Below are 20,418 nucleotides of genomic sequence, written 5' to 3'. Positions count from 1 at the left end.
ACTGGTGGCAGGGCCCGAGGTATAAGGCGAATGGTGATAATTAATGTACACTCAAATCGTGGGGCATGCTTCAAGGTGGGTGACGGTGGATAGGAGCTGGTTGGTGAAAAGACGTCGAAATTGTGCGTGTAGGTGACTGATAAAAAAGGGGAACATAAAGTGTGTAAATAACGGTTCGTAAACCAAGGTAATGTGAGAATAAAAGGTGAGGAGATGGTCATAGTGACTAAAGGAATCACGTCAGAATCACCCTAGTAAATAAGTCTACGGGGTGAATGGCAACAGAATAAACCACGAAAGTCCAAGGCGGCGGGACGCCAGCTATGGAATACGGAAGTGAAGGGAGTGTGTCCCACTATTTTATTTTTTATTCAGCACTTTTGCCTCCGCTCGTCTTTCTTCATACCGGACCTCACGCATTCATCACACCAGTCCTCTTTCTATGACTCACTCTCTCTGTTTAATGCGCATGCGCACACTCCCTTCACTTCCGTATTCCATAGCTGGCGTCCCGCCGCCTTGGACCATCGAGTTTCCCTGTTCCTCGTTCCCATTCTGCACCATCGGTAAGCGTCTCTCTACCCTACCTTTCACATTGGTGATGTGTTCAGGCTTGTTTATTCATTTTCTTCGTTTGCACCACAGTACACTTTTGTGGTTTATTCTGTTGCCATTCACCCCGTAGACTTATTTACTAGGGTGATTCCGACGTGATTCCTTTAGTCACTGTGACCATCTCCTCACCTTTTATTCTCACATTAAAAAAAAGAGCGCAGCCACGCGGCCGCGAAAGTGAAAGCATGATGGAGTGAAAGCACTGCAGCGTCCTCTGGACTTCCAGCCTAAGCCTTGCCGTTACGAGCAACACGAGCGAGGAATGCAGCGTTCCGCGAGTGGTGCGCGCGCGCTCAAGTTGCGTGTAACCGCAAGCCTTAGGCAGGTAGTCCAGAGCGATTCCAAGAAGTCGTTTTACCTAAAGCAGCGCATGCGCGCTGCTCTAGGCTCGACCTAACAAGTACTCCGACTTGCCTGACATTATCCTCACAAATGTTCGCACACACCATAAAATGGCATAAAGGAGGCAGGGAACTCCAATTAAAAGGATCCCTGGGCCCTCAGAGAGAATAAAAAACAATACCTTTAAATAGCTTGGTAGGGGAAAGCCAGGCGTGCCTTTTTTAAAAAAAACAATCAGGATAAGTATCCCATGCTGTCGCCAAATATGTTGGTCGCTGATGGTTTTCCACAAGAGATTTATTGTAGATAAAGGTAAACAAAAGGATACACACATTAAGGGCCCAGAGGATCAGCACCAACTGACTTTGGTGTTCTAATTGTTTTCCCATTGCATTCTAAAGACTACATAAATTATAATACAGGCTCCTTGCTAACTAGGAGACCTCAACACTCTATACAACACTCTCTCATAAAAGGTACTGTATAAACTCTATGCAAACACCACATAGGTATTGGCTGAAATGTATGAGATTATTTCAAGGCAACTCCGATTTAAAATATCATGTTACCGGTTGTGAACCAGGATTTAAAGAGGAGATTTTGGGAACTGAAAAACAAAATTTGATGACTTATTTATGCACATTATTGCCGAAATACTATGTAAAGATATGTAATCAACAAAAATATTATATTATGTGGTGAAAATATTGATTCCTAGAAGATTATGTCTCATGATTTTAGTTTGTGTTGTATGGATGCTATAGGTGCTCTTTCTACAATGTGCGGAGACAACTTTGACCGTCCGTCTCAGGCCGGTCAAACCATCATGCACACTTTACAAGTTCTCCATGCAGGCTGCATTACAGCCTGCATTGAGAACATGCCCAGCAGCACATTCTCTGGCTGAGCGCCGATCCACGGCGCTCAGCCCAAACACAACTCTCCATTGAAGCATTGTGATTGGCTATCGAGAGGCTGGGAGCCGGGTGCTTCCTGCCCTGGAAGTAGACAGAAAGAGGACCCAGAAGAGGCAATGGCGGGTGGCAGACAGGTAAGTGAGTATTTTAGTTTTTCATTCGTTCCACCCGTACCTGTGACCATCCCCCCGGACCCCATGACCCGCCCCCACCACCTGTAAATACCAGCCACCACTGGATTTGCTGCACACATAGAAACAGCAATAATAGGAGAAATTGAGTATTTCACTTCGTTTCATCATGTTAGGCTAGGTTTTTTGGTGCTGCCTCCTATTTACGCCACCCTTGTAAATAGGGGGCAACATCAAAAACAATGGGTGTTACAGTGGAATGCCCACCGCAACACCCATTGCCCACACCCTTTCACGTTAAGGGTAGCGTGAAAGGGGGCCTTATTTACAAGGCAGCGTTAAACCACGGTAAGTGGCTTAACACTGACTTGTAAATAAGGTGAAGGGGTTATTATCGCCACCACATTCTGGTGGGGATAACCCCTTGTAAATATGCCCTTAGTTCTTTTCACACTCCCTATATCAATCAATCAATCATTGACACTTATAAAGCGCGCTACCTACCCGTAGGGTCTCAAGGCGCTGGGGGGGGGGGGGTGCCGCTACTGCTCGAACAGCCAGGTCTTCAGCTTCTTCCTGAAGGAGAGGTGGTCTTGGGTCAGGCGCAGGTCGGTCGGGAGGGAGTTCCAGGTCTTGGCGGCCAGGTAGGAGAAGGACCTTCCTCCTGTAGTCGCTCTTCGGATGCGGGGGACGGCGGCGAGGGCGTGGTTGGCTGATCGGAGGTGGCGTTTGGGAGCGTAGAAGTTGACTCGGCTGTTGAGGTAGCTCGGGCCTTGGTCGTGTAGGGCTTTGTGTGCGTGGGTGAGGAGGCGGAAGGTGATTCTTTTGTTGACGGGGAGCCAGTGAAGGTCTCTCAGGTGTCCGGAGATGTGGCTGGTTCGTGGGATGTCGAGGATGAGTCTGGCTGAGGCGTTCTGGATCCGCTGGAGTCTCTTCTGGAGCTTGGCGGTGGTACCGGCGTAGAGGGCGTTGCCGTAGTCCAGTCGGCTGGTGACGAGGGCCTGGGTGACGGTCTTCCTGGTCTCGGTGGGGATCCACCAGAAGATCTTCCGTAGCATGCGTAGGATGTTGAAGCACGCCGAGGAGACGTTGTTGACTTGCCTGGTCATGGAGAGGGAGGCGTCCAGGATGAAGCCCAGGTTGCGCGCGTGGTCTGTCGGTTTGGGTGCGGTGCCTAGGGCGGGGGGCCACCAGGAGTTGTCCCAGGCGGAGGGCGAGGGGCCCAGGATGAGGACCTCCGTCTTGTCCGAGTTCAGTTTCAGGCGGCTGGTCGTCATCCACTCGGCTACCTCTTTCATCCCTTCGTGCAGGTTGGCTCTGGCGGCGGCGGGGTCGTTGGTCAGGGAGAGGATCAGCTGGGTATCGTCGGCGTAGGAGATTATGCTGAGGTTGTGTTTGCGTACGATGGCCGCGAGGGGGCTCATGTAGACGTTGAAGAGGGTGGGGCTCAGAGATGATCCTTGGGGGACGCCGCAGATGACTTCGGAGGCCTCTGACTTGTACGGTGGTAGGCGGACTCTCTGTGATCTTCCGTCGAGGAAGGAGATGATCCATTCCAGTGCCTTCCCCTGGATTCCGGCGTTGTTGAGACGCTGTACTAGGGTGTGGTGGCAGACCGTGTCGAAAGCCGCGGAGAGGTCTAGGAGGATGAGGGCCGCTGTTTCTCCCTTGTCCATCAGGGCTCGGATGTCATCGGTGGCGGCGATGAGGGCGGTCTCGGTGCTGTGATTGGCACGGAAGCCGGACTGTGAGGGGTCGAGGGATCCGTTCGTCTCGAGGAAGGCGGCCATCTGCTTGTTGACGGTCTTCTCGATGACCTTGGCTGGAAACGGGAGGAGCGAGATGGGTTGGTAATTCTTGAGGTCGGTGGGGTCCGCTGTTGGTTTCTTGAGTAGAGCGCTGAGTTCGGCGTGTTTCCAGCTCTCCGGGAAGATGGTGGTGTCGAAGGATGTGTTGATGATGTCTCGCAGGTGGGGTGCGATGACAGCGTCGGCCTTGTTGAAGACGTGGTGAGGGCAGGGGTCGGTCGGTGATCCGGAGTGGATGGAGTTCATCGTGCGGATGGTGTCTTCGGTGCTGATCGGGGTCCAGGCGTGGAGGGTGGTGGTGGGGGGTGGTTGTTCGGTCCTGGTGTGCGTTGGTTGGTTGTTGAAGCTGTTGTGTATGTCCGCGATCTTGTTGTGGAAGTATGAAGCGAGGGAGTTGCAGAGGTCTTGCGATGGGGTGATGTCGTTGTTACCTGCGCTGGGGTTGGAAAACTCTTTCACGATGTTGAAGAGTTCCTTGCAGTTGTGTGCGTTGTTGTCCAACCGGTCCTTGAATGCTGTTTTCTTGGCGGCGCGGATCAGCTGGTGGTGTTTCCGGGTGGCAAGTTTGAAGGAGGTCCTGTTGTCTGGTGTCGGTTCCCTTCTCCAGACTTTCTCGAGGGCTCGGCAGTTCTTCTTGGAGCTCTTGAGTTCGTCGGTGAACCATGGGGCCTTCTTGCTGCCGGGTCTGCTAGGCGGGGTCCTCAGTGGGGCGAGTTCGTCCGCGCAGTTGCTGATCCACTTCGTGAGGTTGTCGGCGGCCTGGCTGGGGTTCGCTGAGCTGGCAGGAGGGTGCTGGCCCAGGGAGGTGGAGAGCTGGTCTGCCGTGATCTTGTTCCAGCTTCTGCGGGCGGCCTGTTGCTGGTGTTGGTGGGTCGTTGTTCTCTTGAAGGTGAAGTGGACGCAGCTGTGGCCCGTCCATTGAAGCTCTGTGGTGTGGCTGAAGGTGACGTCTTTGCTGGATGAGAAGACGGCGTCGAGTGTGTGTCCGGCGAGGTGGGTGGGGGTGGACACCAGTTGCTTGAGTCCCAGGTTGGCGAGGTTGTCGAGCAGGGTGCTGGTGTTGCGGTCGTTGTTGTTCTCCAGATGGAAGTTGAGGTCTATAGTTGCCCGTACCACCCTTCCCACCCCTCCTCACTTATATCAGGTAAGGTCTGTCCACAATTTATTAGAGGTGCATAATGTCTGCGTCATTAAAAATGGACTATGATCATTCACACTTTAGTCTGTTCTCTCTTTTGCTTGCCCCTTTTCCACAGAGGCAGAGGGGATCGCCCCAATGAAACTTACTGCAGTTGCTACTTTTTATCGTGCGATCTTTATACCCTGATATTAAATGGTCCTGTGCATTCCCCTTTGGAATTTCAATCTATGATACTGGTTCAAATATCCAGTTCATGGCCTTATTTATGCTTGGCCTGTCAGTGTGTCACCTAAAACATGTTGCGCCACCAAGTATCTCCACTTTCATACTGGTACAAAGAGCAACAGATTCACACAAGTCACCCTGTTCAAAACCATGTTAATTTTATATTTGTTTGTACCATATTCATAAAATTTGTGGCACAGGGCTGCTCAGCACGTCACCTTCCTGTGTTGCCCAGCATCACAGGGAACGTGCAGGAATGTGCTGTATTTATCCAATACAGTGCATTCCTGTCCTTTATCCTTGGTCTGGCACCATTTTGGCAGCTTAGTGCCAATGTACACACCATTGCACCATGGTGCAAGTGTGCCCGTATTATAGGCAGGATGGTTTAAGTGCAGTGATCCAGCGGCCCTATAGGAAATATGACATAAGTAACACTACCTAACTCCACAATACTCACCATTAATCATAAATCACTCACAAGGCCCATAAACTAACATGACATATTTTGAGCAACTAAATCTTGTGACCTAATTAACCTATTCACAAAATATATACATTTATATACAACTGCAGTAGAATGATTTCATCACACCTTGACAAACCCTACGAATTAATTAAGCCACTGTGGCGAAGGATCTGCTAATGGTAACCTAAATACATGTAATAACAAGACCAGCTTGTTTTTAAAAAAAAAATATCTATTAACTATTTAATCAAAGAAAGTGCATTAGAATCTTTTTATTTAAGCATTTTTAGAAGTTTATAGTAAAACGGTAATGACAGTTTCAAGCATGAGGAAAGTATATTCAAATAGAAAAACAGTTTGGCATCATCTTAAACCCTAAGGGCCTCATTTATGAGGTCTTGCGTGAGTTTTGCGCTTCCGATGCGTCATTTTTTGTGATGCATCGGCGGCGTAAAACATGCCTCCTAATGCGCACTATTTACAAAGTGACGCATCTAAGCAGATGCGTCACTTTGTAAACCCCTGCGCTACATTATACCTGCGTCAGGTATAATGTATGCAGAGGGGGCGTTCACCCGCAAAAAGCCTCGTAATAGTGACGCAATGAAATCTATGAGATTTCACGGCGTCACTTTTAGGACGCTGTTGCGTCAAAATCTTGCGCCTGCCTCACAGCAGGCGTAAGACTGACGCAAGCCCTTTCACATGGGGCTTTCCCCATGTGAAAGGAAGCATTGCTGGAGTTGCGTCACTTTTGTGACACACTCCAGCAATGCGTCACTTTTGCGCCTACAGATACGTCAGAAATACTGACGTATCTGTAACTCCTTGCGACATGATGCGTCATACATTAAATATGACGCATCAATCATGTCACAGGGAGAGCGCAGTGAAAAGTGACGCATCGCTGTTTTCACGCAGCGATGCGTCACTTTTCATAAATGAGGCCCTAAGTCTCTAGCTATACTTGCTCTATTAAAGAATAGGGAAAAAAAGTCTTTTAGGCCCTAAAGGGATTTCTTACGTGCTCCAAGAAAAGTCTAACAGCACGACACGTCCATCTGAAGAACAGCAAGCAGCAGACAGACTCCTTACAAGAGGATGAGTTTTTATACCTTTCTGACTAACTTAATCTAAGAAAAATAATATACTTTTTGCGCGATCTAAGTTCCAATTGGCTGTCAAGTGACAGGCCATCATGTCATCGCATTCTCCAGAACCTCAGTTCCGTCTCTTTCTTAGAGTCCATTGTCCTTTGCTTTCGAGTCATGGAGCTTCCTTCAGTTCGCAACAATTGTATAAAATGTTCACGACTTCCTTAGCTTGTCACACTTTTCTGCCGGTTCCTGGCCTTGGCCACACTGACTAAAAGAACAGTCAGCTCATCACGTTTATTTTTCTTTCCATGTAAAAAAACTTGGCAAAAAACTTCTCCATGCTGGACTCTTGCTTTCATCACGCAGAACTTTTGCCAACTGTAAATGCACTAGGCCCCAGACCACTTTCACGTTAACTAGTATATAAACAAACATAAAAGAATAATTAATGTAAGAAATAAAGTTCGTTCTGTTACCCACCCACCATTGCTAATCATTAACCCATTAATCTATGTTACCTAGCAGAAGCAAAACAAAGCAACAAACAAGTTCGTACTACATTTAAGACAGAAGAACAAAACATGAGCACACAAAAATAAGCACATGCCATTAATAAACGGCCGCATTTAGTTTTGACTTTGACAATAGACAAGATTAATTCATTATTTTCACACACATGCAGATGCAACATAATGCACGTTTATGAGCACACATATTAGTTTTCCCATGTGTTTATGAAAATGCAACTTTTAATCTAAGTTGGTTAGTTTTCTCACTGCACACATTATTAATATTATTATTTAATTATGGAAGTGTAACTTCACGAGCTGAAATGAATACATTCCTGAATCTCGCTCCATCAACTCCCTCATCTGGTGATTTCCAAATCACCAAACCACACCCAAAATATAACACATTTTTATCTAAGATGAAACATGGTTTAATTTCACTATGTTAGTATTTCTAAAGACTTGTTTCAGCTGCCTGTCTGCAACTATCATATTGAGCTCTACGAAACTCTTCCAGTTCTATCTCTTTCTCCTGTTACTTTCTGATTTTGTAAATTGTTTTCTTTTCCCTCAAATACTTTTTTCTCTTGTGTAACATGCAACTGATCTTCAACATAATTATCACAAGAATTATTATAAATAAAGGTGTAAGAATTTTGCCAAGAACTGAACCACCGATTTCTTGAAACCAGGTTTTGATTGCCTGAAATATTTTAGATAGACGTTCTGAAAAATCATTCTCTTCTAAGGGAACAATTTCCGAATGCATCTCTGTAATGTTTTTAATGTACATCTCAATGTTTTTACTCTCATCAGGGATATATGTACAACAGTGCTGGACATGTAAAATACCACAGACTCCTCCCTCTTTTGCTAGGAGTATGTCCAGAGCAAGACGGTTTTGCATTACCATCGATCTGATTGCAATGACCTCGGCATCCACTAATTGAAAACCACCAGCCGTGTCTGTTCACAATCTGTCAACTATTGTAGACAATTTTCTGATTCTTCCTGCATTTAGGGTTATACCCACTAAAGGTATTACTGCCTCAAAAATGTCTCCCAAAATTTCTGAGAAACGTTCTCTTTTGTACCTATTTACATGGTTACTGATTTCAAATGAACCTTCTGTATTTCTGTCAACATGAAATATTTTCGGGAAAAAAAAAGACCTACAAAACACGTCCCATACCAATGGTCCGGGAGATTATAATAGGCTTTGTCTCCACAAATAAAATAAATTCCAGGAAAAATTGGGTCTCTACCACCTTTGAATCCCCAACCCCCCATGATTTGGTAAGTGTCCTCACAATTGCTAGCTCCCACAAAATAATTATCAAAAAGTGTGTTATCTCTTCTAATGCAAATCTTACCACTAATTGGTTTGTCTATGTGAATCGCAACATTATCAAAAGATTTGCCATTAAATTTTTCATCCTCCTTCTGTCAGAACTTAGATTTGGTCTGTTTGACCATCTCATTTCTTTTGTAAATTGCTCGTCTCTCCTCAACAAGATTCAGGAAAGACTTTTCCTCAGCTCTCAATTTACAAATTAAATTATTTCTGTAAGCATACTCATAGGTGAGTTCGTTAGTCACTATAAAGAATTCCCTCATCTGTTTAGCTTGTTTGTGTTTATTTAAAGCCTTCTCAATTTTCAGGTTTGCAAAAATCTCATCATAATTAGAGTAATAATACTCTAGACGACCAGTCTGGTAAAATAAGCTAGCTATCACACTGCAGGTTATGCCATAAGTAAGAGGAAGCATATTATATGTCACTCCCTCTGAAACAGAAGCAGGCAACTTTACACAGATATCGCAATCTTTGACTCCCATAACCTTAACATATTCTCCCAAATGTCTTGAAAATGTATTGCTAGAAAAATCACTAACAGACCTGTCTTGATGAGTCTCTGGTCTGTGATCAATAACTTTGTTAGCTTTGCCTGATGCACTATATTTGCCTTGACTAACTGAAGCCTTGCTCGTCATATTGACCTTGTACATCTCCTTATCGATCCCGAAAGGAAAGATGATAGCTAAAACTAACCAGAGCAGAATTAATAAGAGCATACACACCAGAGTCATCTTACAGCATTTTTTAAGAATGGAGCATTTTGAGGTATTAGTCATCATAACAAAAGGCATTTTTACTAGTTTTGTTAATGAAAACCAAAATTTAAAAAAAACTAAAAAATATCAAAAAAATTTTAAACACCCCCCTTTTTCAATTTTTTATTTTTTTTAAATCCTCTAACAGCTTTTCTTCGACCTTGCATCACAAGTTATTCTCCAGCTAAAACACAGTTTCTTCGACCTTGTGTCACCTAACACATTTTCTTCAGCCTTATGCCAAACTTGAAACCTAAATTCTAACATGTAAGTACTTCAATCATTGTCACTATTGTCCTCAATTTCTTCCTGACTGCTACTGTTGATCTCAACTACAGGTGGTATAATTATATAAGTCCACTCAGGCGACTTATACTTTTGGTTAGGCTTTAAAGTTCTTTTTGTCTTTCTAGAAATAACTTCTATTTTCTTTCCTGCCTCACTTTTCTTTTCAGGATCTCCTTGACTAGTTACTTCATTAATCTGTTCCTTAGACTTTTTAATCAAACTGAATTTCAATCCTTCATTTTCACTCGGCCAATTATCACCTTTTCTTGGTAATTTCGTCTTTGGCTCAGTCACATTGCATTCATCTCTCCAAGTTCTTTTTCTGAATTTCCTTATTTGACAATCGTCATCACTCTCATCCGAATCACTGACAGAAACTTCAAATTTCGACTCAGGTTCTTCTCTACTCGGCAGCCTCACGCCGTTAGGAACAACATCTCTATAACTGGTACTTGGCAATTCGTCTTCCTCTTCAATCACCTTCAACTTCCCAGCTTCAGATTTCTTGTTCCTGCATTCAGAGTTTCTTTTCTGCTTTTCGATACTCTCCGGGTCCTGATTCGCAGCTCGATCAGACTCTTCTGCTGCTTCTTTTTCTAGCAGATCTTCATCATTTTCAGAGTCTACAACCACAATTTCCAAATCCTTTTCATTCAGGTTTCTATTCGCATATGAATTTTTCAGATGTCGACCTGCTTGTCGATTTTCTGGATTTCCTTCAGGTTCTTCTTCAGAATCCGAATCAGCTGTGGTATCACTCTCTTCATCAGAGTTTTCAGGTGTAGGCACACGAATGGTATGACTGGGATGTATCCACCGTTTTATGCCTCTGCACTTCACTGCATTCGTCGTTACAAGAATCACCTGTCTCGCTTTCTGCCACCTTGGTACCAAACAGTTTCTTCTTCGGTGAACTTTTGTTCTCACCCAATCTCACCCAATCTCCAGGTGACAGATCATGTGCTTGCTCTTTGTCTCTTGACTGAACTTCAGTTCCCACCTGATTAGACACAGAATTTACGACATCAGATAACTTCCTGCAATATTCCAAAATTGCACTATCATTAATGCTCAACAGTTTTCCTACTGGTATAAATGCCTGTCTCATGACTCTGCCCATAAGAATGTCATGTGGACTTAAACCTGTCTTTTTATCTGGTGTACTTCTTAGAGTCATCAAAACAAGTGGAAGAGCATCTGTCCACTTTATACCTGTAGCTAGACACATCTTTGCAATCCTGTTTTTAATTGTTCCATTTATCTGCTCCACAACTCCAGATGCCTCTTGTCTGTACGCACAATGCAACTTCTGCTCAATGTGTAAGGCTTCACAAATCAATTCCATTAGCTTATTCTCAAAATGACTTCCTCTATCACTTTCCACAGTCACTGGGAAACTATACCTAGGTATTATCTCCCTCAAAAGTAACTTTGCAACAGTAATTGCATCATTGTGACGTGTTGGAAATGCCTCAACCCATCTGGAAAACAAACAGACAAACACCAAAACATAGTGCAATTTGTTATGCTTGTGCATTTCAATGAAATCCATCTGTAATCTGGTAAATGGGCAACCCTCCCGTCCTATTGTTCCCGTTCCCACAACCATCTTACTGTTTGGGTTCATTTGTTGACTAATCAAACACCTTTGACAAAGGGATTCTGCAATCGTCCTGAACGTAGTATTAAACCAAGTTTCTCTAAAAAGCCTAATCATCGAATCTCTTCCAATATGACCTGGGCCATGATACATTCTGGCCATGTCAGCAATCATACAATTTGGTAAAACTACCCTGCCATCTTTGTAAGTCCAAACTCCATCCTCATCTCGCTGTCTACATTTTGCTCTCAACCATGTGTTTTTCTCCTCATCATCAGCTTCGTCTTGTAAATCTTTGACTTCCTGCCATGTCTCAACTATTGATGTTAGCATTAATGAATTTAAACCATGTTCATTTTTCCTCTCCCGATTAAGTGCAAAATTAGTTCTTGCGCAGTACTTTGCAATTTCCTCTGCGTAAGCATTTCCTTTGGTAATGAAATCATCACCTTTTTTATGTGCAGCACATTTTACTACTGCAATTTTCTCTGGCAACTGTATGCCATCAATTAGTCTTTTAATCAAATTTGCATTTCTGATTGGTGAACCTGCTGATGTTAAATAGCCTCTCTGAGACCAGAGCTGTCCATAATCACGCACAACTCCATATCCATATTGACTATCAGTTATTATAGTGATTCTCAAATTTACTGCTTTTTCACATGCACGAATTAAAGCAATCAGTTCTGCCACTTGAGCTGAACGAACTCCTTCAAGACATGATGCTTCCACAACATCTGCAACTGTGCAAACTGAGTAGGCTGCTCTCAAAAAGCCTTCTTCAGTTCTCAGATAAGAACCATCAACAAAGTAGACATGGGGGGAGGAGCCAAGCTCGCGTCCGAGATGGCCGCGTTTTAGCTCGGCTCCGTTCGCCTGCCTGTTTTTATCATATATCCTGCTGTTATCCTGCCCCGGGAAGTCCTCTTTGCTATGCTGTAGCGTTCAGATACCTTGCAGGCACTCACCTGTTGTTCCGGTTGTCCCTGGGTGCCGTGGATCCTGAACGGCGCTCCCGCTCGCTTCGGGGTCTCCGGAGCAGGCTGGCTTGGATCCTCTCGGCGGCGCCCGGACGGGGCGGAGCGCGATGATCGGCCCTTGATGGAGCAGTGGACGTGGTCGTGGAGGCCGTTGTGCGTGTGGGCCGGCTGTGAATTGCTGGCCGGCTCCGGCGGACCGGTGGCCTTGGGTGGAGGCGCTGCCTTTCGTTGACGGGGCTGACCATACATTCGGCTTGCTCCCGCCTTTGTTCTCCGGTCCGGCCATTTTGATTCCTTCCGCCCAGACTCGGAGAACGGGGCCGGCGGCACGGGGGAGCCGGCGATCCCCCCTTCTTCTGGTGGCCCCCCTTCCTGCTCTGGAGGTGCCCTGCTGCCGGTCGGCTGGTCTTCATTTGCCTCGCTGCTGCCCGGACGGGGGTTGGCGGACGCCGCGGCCCCGCCGGGCTTCCAAGATGGCGGCCGACCCTGAATGTCTTAGCCGGGCCTGGATGAGCGCTGGAGGCCCGCCGCATGGCCCGGGTACCGGATACTGTAAAGGTTTTCCTACACTTAAGAGCATCCTGGACGCCCTACACTCCTGGCGAGCTTCGGTGGCCGCACCCGTTGTCATTCTGGAGGTGGATCCTCTCTTCGGGCCTTTTGAGCCCCCTAAACTGGGTGCGGCTTCGTCGCCGTTGCAGGGTGCGGCTGGAACTATCCTGGGAAGCGGGGGCCCGGCGACGGCCGCGTCTGTGGATGTGCGGAGTTCCGCTGCCCTTCATCGTCCTGTGCTATCTCCTGCGCCACTGTTCCGGGGGCCGGGTCCCGTCCGGACTGGACTCGATGTTTCTTTTTGCCTCCCTTCGCCTCGGCTGACCGACCCTGGCTTCTGTGCCGGCCCCGCTGTGTCGGCCTTCCTCGCACTGTCCCTGAAACTGTGCCTGCATAGCTTGCGAGGTTCTCTGACTTTTCCGGATCATCCGGGTTCTGCTCCACGTATCTTCTCTGGACTGCCGTTTGATCTCCCTGTTCTTTGCCTTCGGTTCCTTGCGGTCTGGTTCTTGGTGAATCGGACGACTACAACTTTGTACAAACAAGGCCAGGGCTGAGACGACCTTGCCTCTGTGTACGGTAGTCTTGTAATGGTTGGATGATCGGCATGTAACAATATGACTCTGAGTGACTTTGTGATGCTCCTGGAGTGTATCCTTATACTTCTTTGACTTCCCGAGGGCTCTTCCCTTTCCTCAGGCGGGTGGGTGGGTGCTGATGATCCTGTTCTATGGCCCTCTCCCGTGTGTTTTCTTTTCCTTTCCCCCTTTCCCCCCCTCCTTTTTGTCCTATGTTTCCGTCTTGCCTTTGCTCTTCTATATTTCGGGTTCTAATTAGGGCGACAGGCACGCTGCTGGGGGGTAGGCCATAGCCTTCTGCAGGGGTGCAGGGTGGGCTTGCGGGGTGGGTGGGGGGGTCTGTCACTTTGGGGGGTCTTTTTTCCCCCCCTTTTTTTTCCCCTTATTTTGTTCTATGGCTCTTAGTCTTCTCTTTTTCGGGTCTCCCTCTTGTCATGTGTTCCCCTGGGGTGTTTCGGTTGCACCGGCCTTCCGGTCTTATTGTGATTACCGCTCACTGTGTGTTCCTGTCGCTGATTCTAATGGAAGCTGTGTGCCGGCTGATGTTTTCCTGTTTCGTTCACCGGGGGGCACGTGTTTGAGGAGGAGTCCCTTCTTTTTTCCTTTTTCCCTCCCCTCCCTCTTCCGTGAGGGATTTCTCTCCTTTTATTGGGGTGTGTTTCGTATTGATTTATACGATGGGCCTTTTTTGTGTCTGTTTGTTCAGTTGGGTTGTAGCTGTGGTGGGTGGGCGCTGGACGGCGAGCGCAATTGCCTCTCCTAGTGGTGCTTCCGTTGGAATTGTTTTCCCAATATGTTTCGTTCTTGTCGGATTTATTTTGTACTCTTTGTGATCGCTTGTTCGCGGCTCACCACGGCCCCCCCCCTTTTTTTTGCTTGACTTATTGCCCGTCATGAGCCTGTACTTCCCGTTCCCATAATAGAAAATCAACCTTCACGTCTCCTGTCCATGCTGGTTGCTCTATGGCTTTCGGCCTATGTCTCCGGTGTTCGTGTTGTCGTATCCTGTGGGTGCTTTTGTACTGCTTATTCTGCTTCTGATATGTGGTGGCCAGCCCGCTGGGTTGTAGGCCCGTATTTGTGAGCACTTTCTGTACAATAAAGGTTTTAAAAAAAAACAACAAAAAAAAACAAAGTAGACATGATCTGATTCAGGCAATGGCACATCTTTAATATCCTGCCTTGGCTTGGTACAGTATTCCAAAACATCCAAGCACTCATGATCAACATCAATTTCATTTCTAACTTCTGTTACAGTACCATCAGGCAACAATATGGAAGGATTTAAATTCACACATCTTGCTATTGAAACATTATCTGATCCCAGAATAATCTTTTCGTACTTAGTGCGTCTATTGCTTGTTAAGTGTTGCGTTTTGCTCCTAGTAAGGAGAATTTCAACTGAATGGGGAACATAGAGTTTAACAGGAAATCCCATTGTGATTCCTTCACTCTGTTCAAGGCTCACAATTGTCACTGCAACTGCTTTTAAGCAACCTGGTAATGCTTTTGCAACTGGATCAAGAACTGCTGAGAAGTATGCAACAGGTTTCCTCAATTTGCCAAGTCTCTGTATCAACACAGACAATGCACATCCTTCTCTCTCACTGCAGTACAGCTCAAAATCATTTTCATAGTCTGGCATGCCCAGAGCTGGAGCTTCACACAAGCTACTTTTGAGTTTTTCAAAAGCTTCCATTTCAATTTCTGTAAGGACAATTGAATCTTTTATGTCTGATTTTGTCAGTCTCTGCAGTGGCTTTGCAATTACTGAAAATCCACTAATCCATTGACGACAATAGCCAACCATCCCTAGAAACATTCTGATCTGTCTTTGTGTTCTTGGAGGTTGCATTCCCTGAATCATTTTAATTCTCTCAATTGTCACCTGCCTAATTCCTTTTGCAATTCTATGACCAAGGTATTTTACTTCTTGTTTACAAAACTGCAATTTTGCAGGAGACACTTTATGTCCTTCATCTGCCAAATGATTCAAAAGAGTAATCGTATCTGTAACACATTTATCTCTTGTCTTCGCTGCCACTAGAAGGTCGTCAATGTATTGAAACAAAGTTGATCTACCAGGTAAATCTAGATCTTCCAAAGATTTCTTTAACAGTTCATTAAAGATAGAAGGACTCTCTGTATAGCCTTGAGGAATTCGACACCATGCTAGTGTACGACCTTGGAACCGGATCACAAAGATTTCTTGACTCTCTGGATGCAATGGAACAGTAAAGAACGCATTGCAAAGATCAATGACAGTATACCATTCTGCATCATGCGGAATCTGGTAAAGAATGACTGCTGGGTTTGGAACAACTGGACAACAAGGAACAACTATCTGGGTAACCTTTCTCAAATCCTGAACAATTCTATACGTTCCATTTGGCTTTTTGATCCCCATGATCGGTAAGTTACAAGGACTGCTCTCAATTTCTTTTAAAATCCCTTGCTTTATGAATTTTTCAATCACAGGAATGACACCCTCAATTGTTTCAGCCTTCATTTTGTACTGTGGAATGTTTAGAAAATCAATCCCCTGCTGTACTGTAATTTTGACTGGGTCAACATGTTTCATCAAACCCATTTCATTTCCATTTAAATCCCAAATTTCAGCTTTGACTGTCTTTTTTTAGTTCTTCAGGCAGATTCTGTTTATCAAAAACTGGGAACAATTTTGTTTTCTCTGCTTCAACCATTAACATTGTTAAGTTATAAAGCCCATCTTCCTCCATAGTTTGCAGCTCAATACCCTCCGGTGAGCAATATATTTTGCAGTTCATCTTGCATAGTATGTCTCTTCCCAGCAAGTTTACAGGGCTGCTATTGCAAACTACAAATCTGTGTCTGTCTTTAAAATTGCCAATTTCAATTTTCACAGGTTCTGTCAAATCTGTTTTAATTTGCTGATTAGCTACACCAACTACTTGGATGGTATCCCCAGAGAGAGGAAGGTTTTCAATTTCCACTGATCTAACAGTAGAACGGGTAGCACCAGTGTCCACAAGAAAAGTGATCTCTACATCATTCACTTTACCGTTTACAAATGGACCAGACTGGTCAACCTCAAGAGTGGCTCCAAGCACACACTCTTCCCCCTCTCTCAGGCACCGTCATAAGTAGTCATCAGAATCACTCCCTTGATTTTCTGTCAACAAAAATTGTCCTGATGTATTTTGCACATTTGGTCTTTGAGTTCTTATTACCTGATCACCACCGCTGAATCCTGTACTTGTGTTATACCTCTGACCACCCCCACAGTTTGGAAGAGGAGGCTGGGGAATCTGACTCTGTTGATTCACTAACTGTCGCTGTAGCTGTTGCTGAAGACTCAATTCATTCAACTGTCGCTGTAGCTGTTGCTGCAGATCTACATCATTCTGCATCTGTGGATTCAATGATGTATTTTTAAAATTTCTGGGAGGGTTTTTTACACTCACGCTTCCAATGTCCAATTTCGCCACAATTAAAACAAGGCAATTTCTGCTTTAACTCTTCAATGTTAACATTACATTTTTGCTTATTAAAGTTGTTTTTAAACTTTCCCTGACCCTGATTCTGATTCTGATTCTGAACAAAATTTACATTTTTGTTTTCAAGGTTTGCAATCTGATGTTCTGCTACTTTCACTTGTGCCCACATTGCTTTCTCTTTCAGTTTCTTCTGTTTAGCCTCCAATTCATCACTGCAGTACTTTGCCTTCCTCAAAATATTATCAACTGAGTTTGATTCCTCATCCTCCTAGACCTCTCCGCGGCATTCGACACTGTCTGCCACCGCACCCTAGTACAGCGCCTCAGCAACGTCGGAATCCGGGACAAGGCGCTGGAATGGATCATCTCCTTCCTCGACGGAAGAACACAGAGAGTCCGCCTACCACCGTACAAGTCAGAGGCCTCCGAAGTCATCTGCGGCGTCCCTCAAGGATCCTCTCTGAGCCCCACCCTCTTCAACGTCTACATGAGCCCCCTCGCGGCCATCGCACGCCAACACAACCTCAGCATAATCTCCTACGCCGACGACACCCAGCTGATCCTCTCCCTGACCAACGACCCCGCCACCGCCAGAGCCAGCCTACACGAAGGGATGAAAGAGGTAGCCGAGTGGATGACGACCAGCCGCCTGAAACTGAACTCGGACAAGACGGAGGTCCTCATCCTGGGCTCCTCACCCTCCGCCTGGGACGACTCCTGGTGGCCTCCCGCCCTGGGCACCGCACCCAAACCGACAGACCATGCACGCAACCTGGGCTTCATCCTGGACTCCTCCCTCTCCATGACAAGGCAAGTCAACAACGTCTCCTCGGCGTGCTTCAACATCCTACGCATGCTACGGAAGATCTTCTGGTGGATCCCCACCGAGACCAGGAAGACCGTCACCCAGGCCCTCGTCACTAGCCGACTGGACTACGGCAACGCCCTCTACGCCGGTACCACCGCCAAGCTCCAGAAGAGACTCCAGCGGATCCAGAACGCCTCAGCCAGACTCGTCCTCGACATCCCACGACACAGCCACATCTCCGGACATCTGAGAGACCTCCACTGGCTCCCCGTCAACAAAAGAATCACCTTCCGCCTCCTCACCCACGCACACAAAGCCCTACACGACCAAGGCCCGAGCTACCTCAACAGCCGGATCAACTTCTACGCTCCCAAACGCCACCTCCGGTCAGCCAACCACGCCCTCGCCGCCGTCCCCCGCATCCGAAGAGCAACTACAGGAGGAAGGTCCTTCTCCTACCTGGCCGCGAAGACCTGGAACTCCCTCCCGACCGACCTGCGCCTGACCCAAGACCACCTCTCCTTCAGGAAGAAGCTGAAGACCTGGCTGTTCGAGCAGTAGCGGCAACCCCCCCTCCCCCAAGCGCCTTGAGACCCTACGGGTATGTAGCGCGCTCTATAAGTATCATTGATTGATTGATTGATTGATTGCCAACCGACAATATTATTCCTGATCATTTCTCCAATATCAGGTCTAAGACCATAAACAAATCTGTAAATGAAGTGGCTCATGTCTTTTTCATTTAATTTTTCATAGCCACTGTACTGCTTGAAAACCAATAATAATCTTTCATAGAATGAATGAACTGATTCCTTTGGCTCCTGATTTGTTCTGTCTATTTTTACCCAATCTACTTGTTTGGGGGGAATCTTTTGTTTTAACCAGTAAATCACTTTGTCATACAGATCCATGACCTCTGATGCTGGAGCACCTGTCTCCTTGTTCCGATCTGGTTCTATTTTAGGCCAACTCACAGCAATTTTACATTCTGTCCAAAGATCTGATGGGACAACAATGTCAAAAAATCCATCAAGATCAATCCACAGAACTTTCAAAACCTTAATGAACCTATCCACCTGTCGATACCATTCCACAGGCTTCTCTCTCAGCCGAGGGAAATCATTTGTGAATAGCAGAATGTCCTGTCTTGACCATGGAACATGAACATATCCACCACCTGCAATTTCTCTCATTGGAAACTGTTTAGCTAGTTTCTCTGGCCTTTCATCTTCCTTCTTTTTAGTCCACTTCACCCTCCATTTACTCAAGTCTCCTAACTTTTTGATGTACACAATCAGTTCTTTTATATGCATAATTCTTCCCATTGTATTGAAATTCCCAATGTCCTTCTCAGTAAAATCTAATCTGTAATGTTTTCCCAAATTTTTTTGTCTACTCAAATCAATCTCCAATTCTGTAGCCAATTCCTCCAGCTGGTCATATTTATTCTTTGTTTTCCATTGAATACTTTTGCTGATAAACAAGAGTTCATCATCTCGATAATACTTCAAACTGTCAGGACCAATTGTACCAATTATTAACTCTTCTAAATCTGCCTTTAATTTTGCCACATCAAGTTTTGAAGTGAACTCTGTTTTCTCCGGTGATTCAACATCTGATTCTGCACCCATTGGTGTTCTGTTTAATGAATCTTGATTAAAAGTTAAATCTGGCATTTTTGTTTTTTCTCGATGTATTTCAGTTAATTCTGAATAAAAATTTTCAGCTACCTTTTGAATTTCTGTATTTAATGGAATTATTAAACCTGGTTGTTTAATTTCTCCTTGATCAAAAACAGGTTGAACAGGACCAATCGTTACTGGAACTGTCACTGCTTGCATGCCCTTAGTTATTTGTCGAATTAATTCTTCTTTTGATCGTAAATAATCTGAAGGACCTATAGCTTCCTCATGTCTGCCAATTCCCATTGAATTTCTAGGAACTTCCCTTCTCATTGGGGTTTCAGAAAAATGTCTATTCTCATTATAAGTACTTGAATTTGTCCTTGATTCTAACCTTTCAGGACTTCCAAAAGATTCAGAATTATTCGGGTACAATCTGGATGATTCTTCATTTAATGGAGGTGCACTAGGTGTAGTTAATGGAGAAACCAACGGGGTAGACCATGCACAATCTGGTTTTAAAGGAGTCTGTTTTTTATTTGTCATATAGATTTCTTCTAAAACTGGGTCTTCTGTTTCACTTTCTGCTACAACATTATTTTTCTTTTCAGTATTCTTTTGACCTGGTATTTCAGTAATCATTTCTCTTATTATATAAAGACCATCACACATGTCTGCCTGTCTCCACAGACGCATCCTATCCTCATGCGTTTCTCGTTTGTAAATTGATGTTTTAGGAGGTCTTATTAAACTATTTGCTTCCTTCTGGAGTTGAAACATCTCATCCTCCCATTCAACTAATGCTTCAAATTGTGTTGGTCTAGGCTTTGGAACAAGAGCGGTCATTCTTTCTCTCAAGTTTTTCAAAATTCTCATGTTAAATGAACCATCTTCCGGCCAAATTAAAACGCCGTCATCCTTAGTATAATGTTTCCAAACGTCAAACCTTAGGCAAGTATGATAACCATATTCACCTTCCATATACGCTGCAGGTGTTTTGTATTTAGAAGTAATTTTCCACCTCGTGTCTCAATTTTCTTATCGGGTGAAATACAATTTTTAAATCTCTGAAACAACGTAAGATTTTTCTCTACTTTCTTGTAAAAATAACTCATGTGTTGATCAAATTTGTTCAATTTACAATG

The sequence above is a fragment of the Lissotriton helveticus genome, chromosome 2_2, assembly GCF_964261635.1.
Source record: "Lissotriton helveticus chromosome 2_2, aLisHel1.1, whole genome shotgun sequence".
Lineage (NCBI taxonomy): Eukaryota > Metazoa > Chordata > Amphibia > Caudata > Salamandridae > Lissotriton > Lissotriton helveticus.
This window is presented reverse-complemented; position numbering follows the sequence as displayed.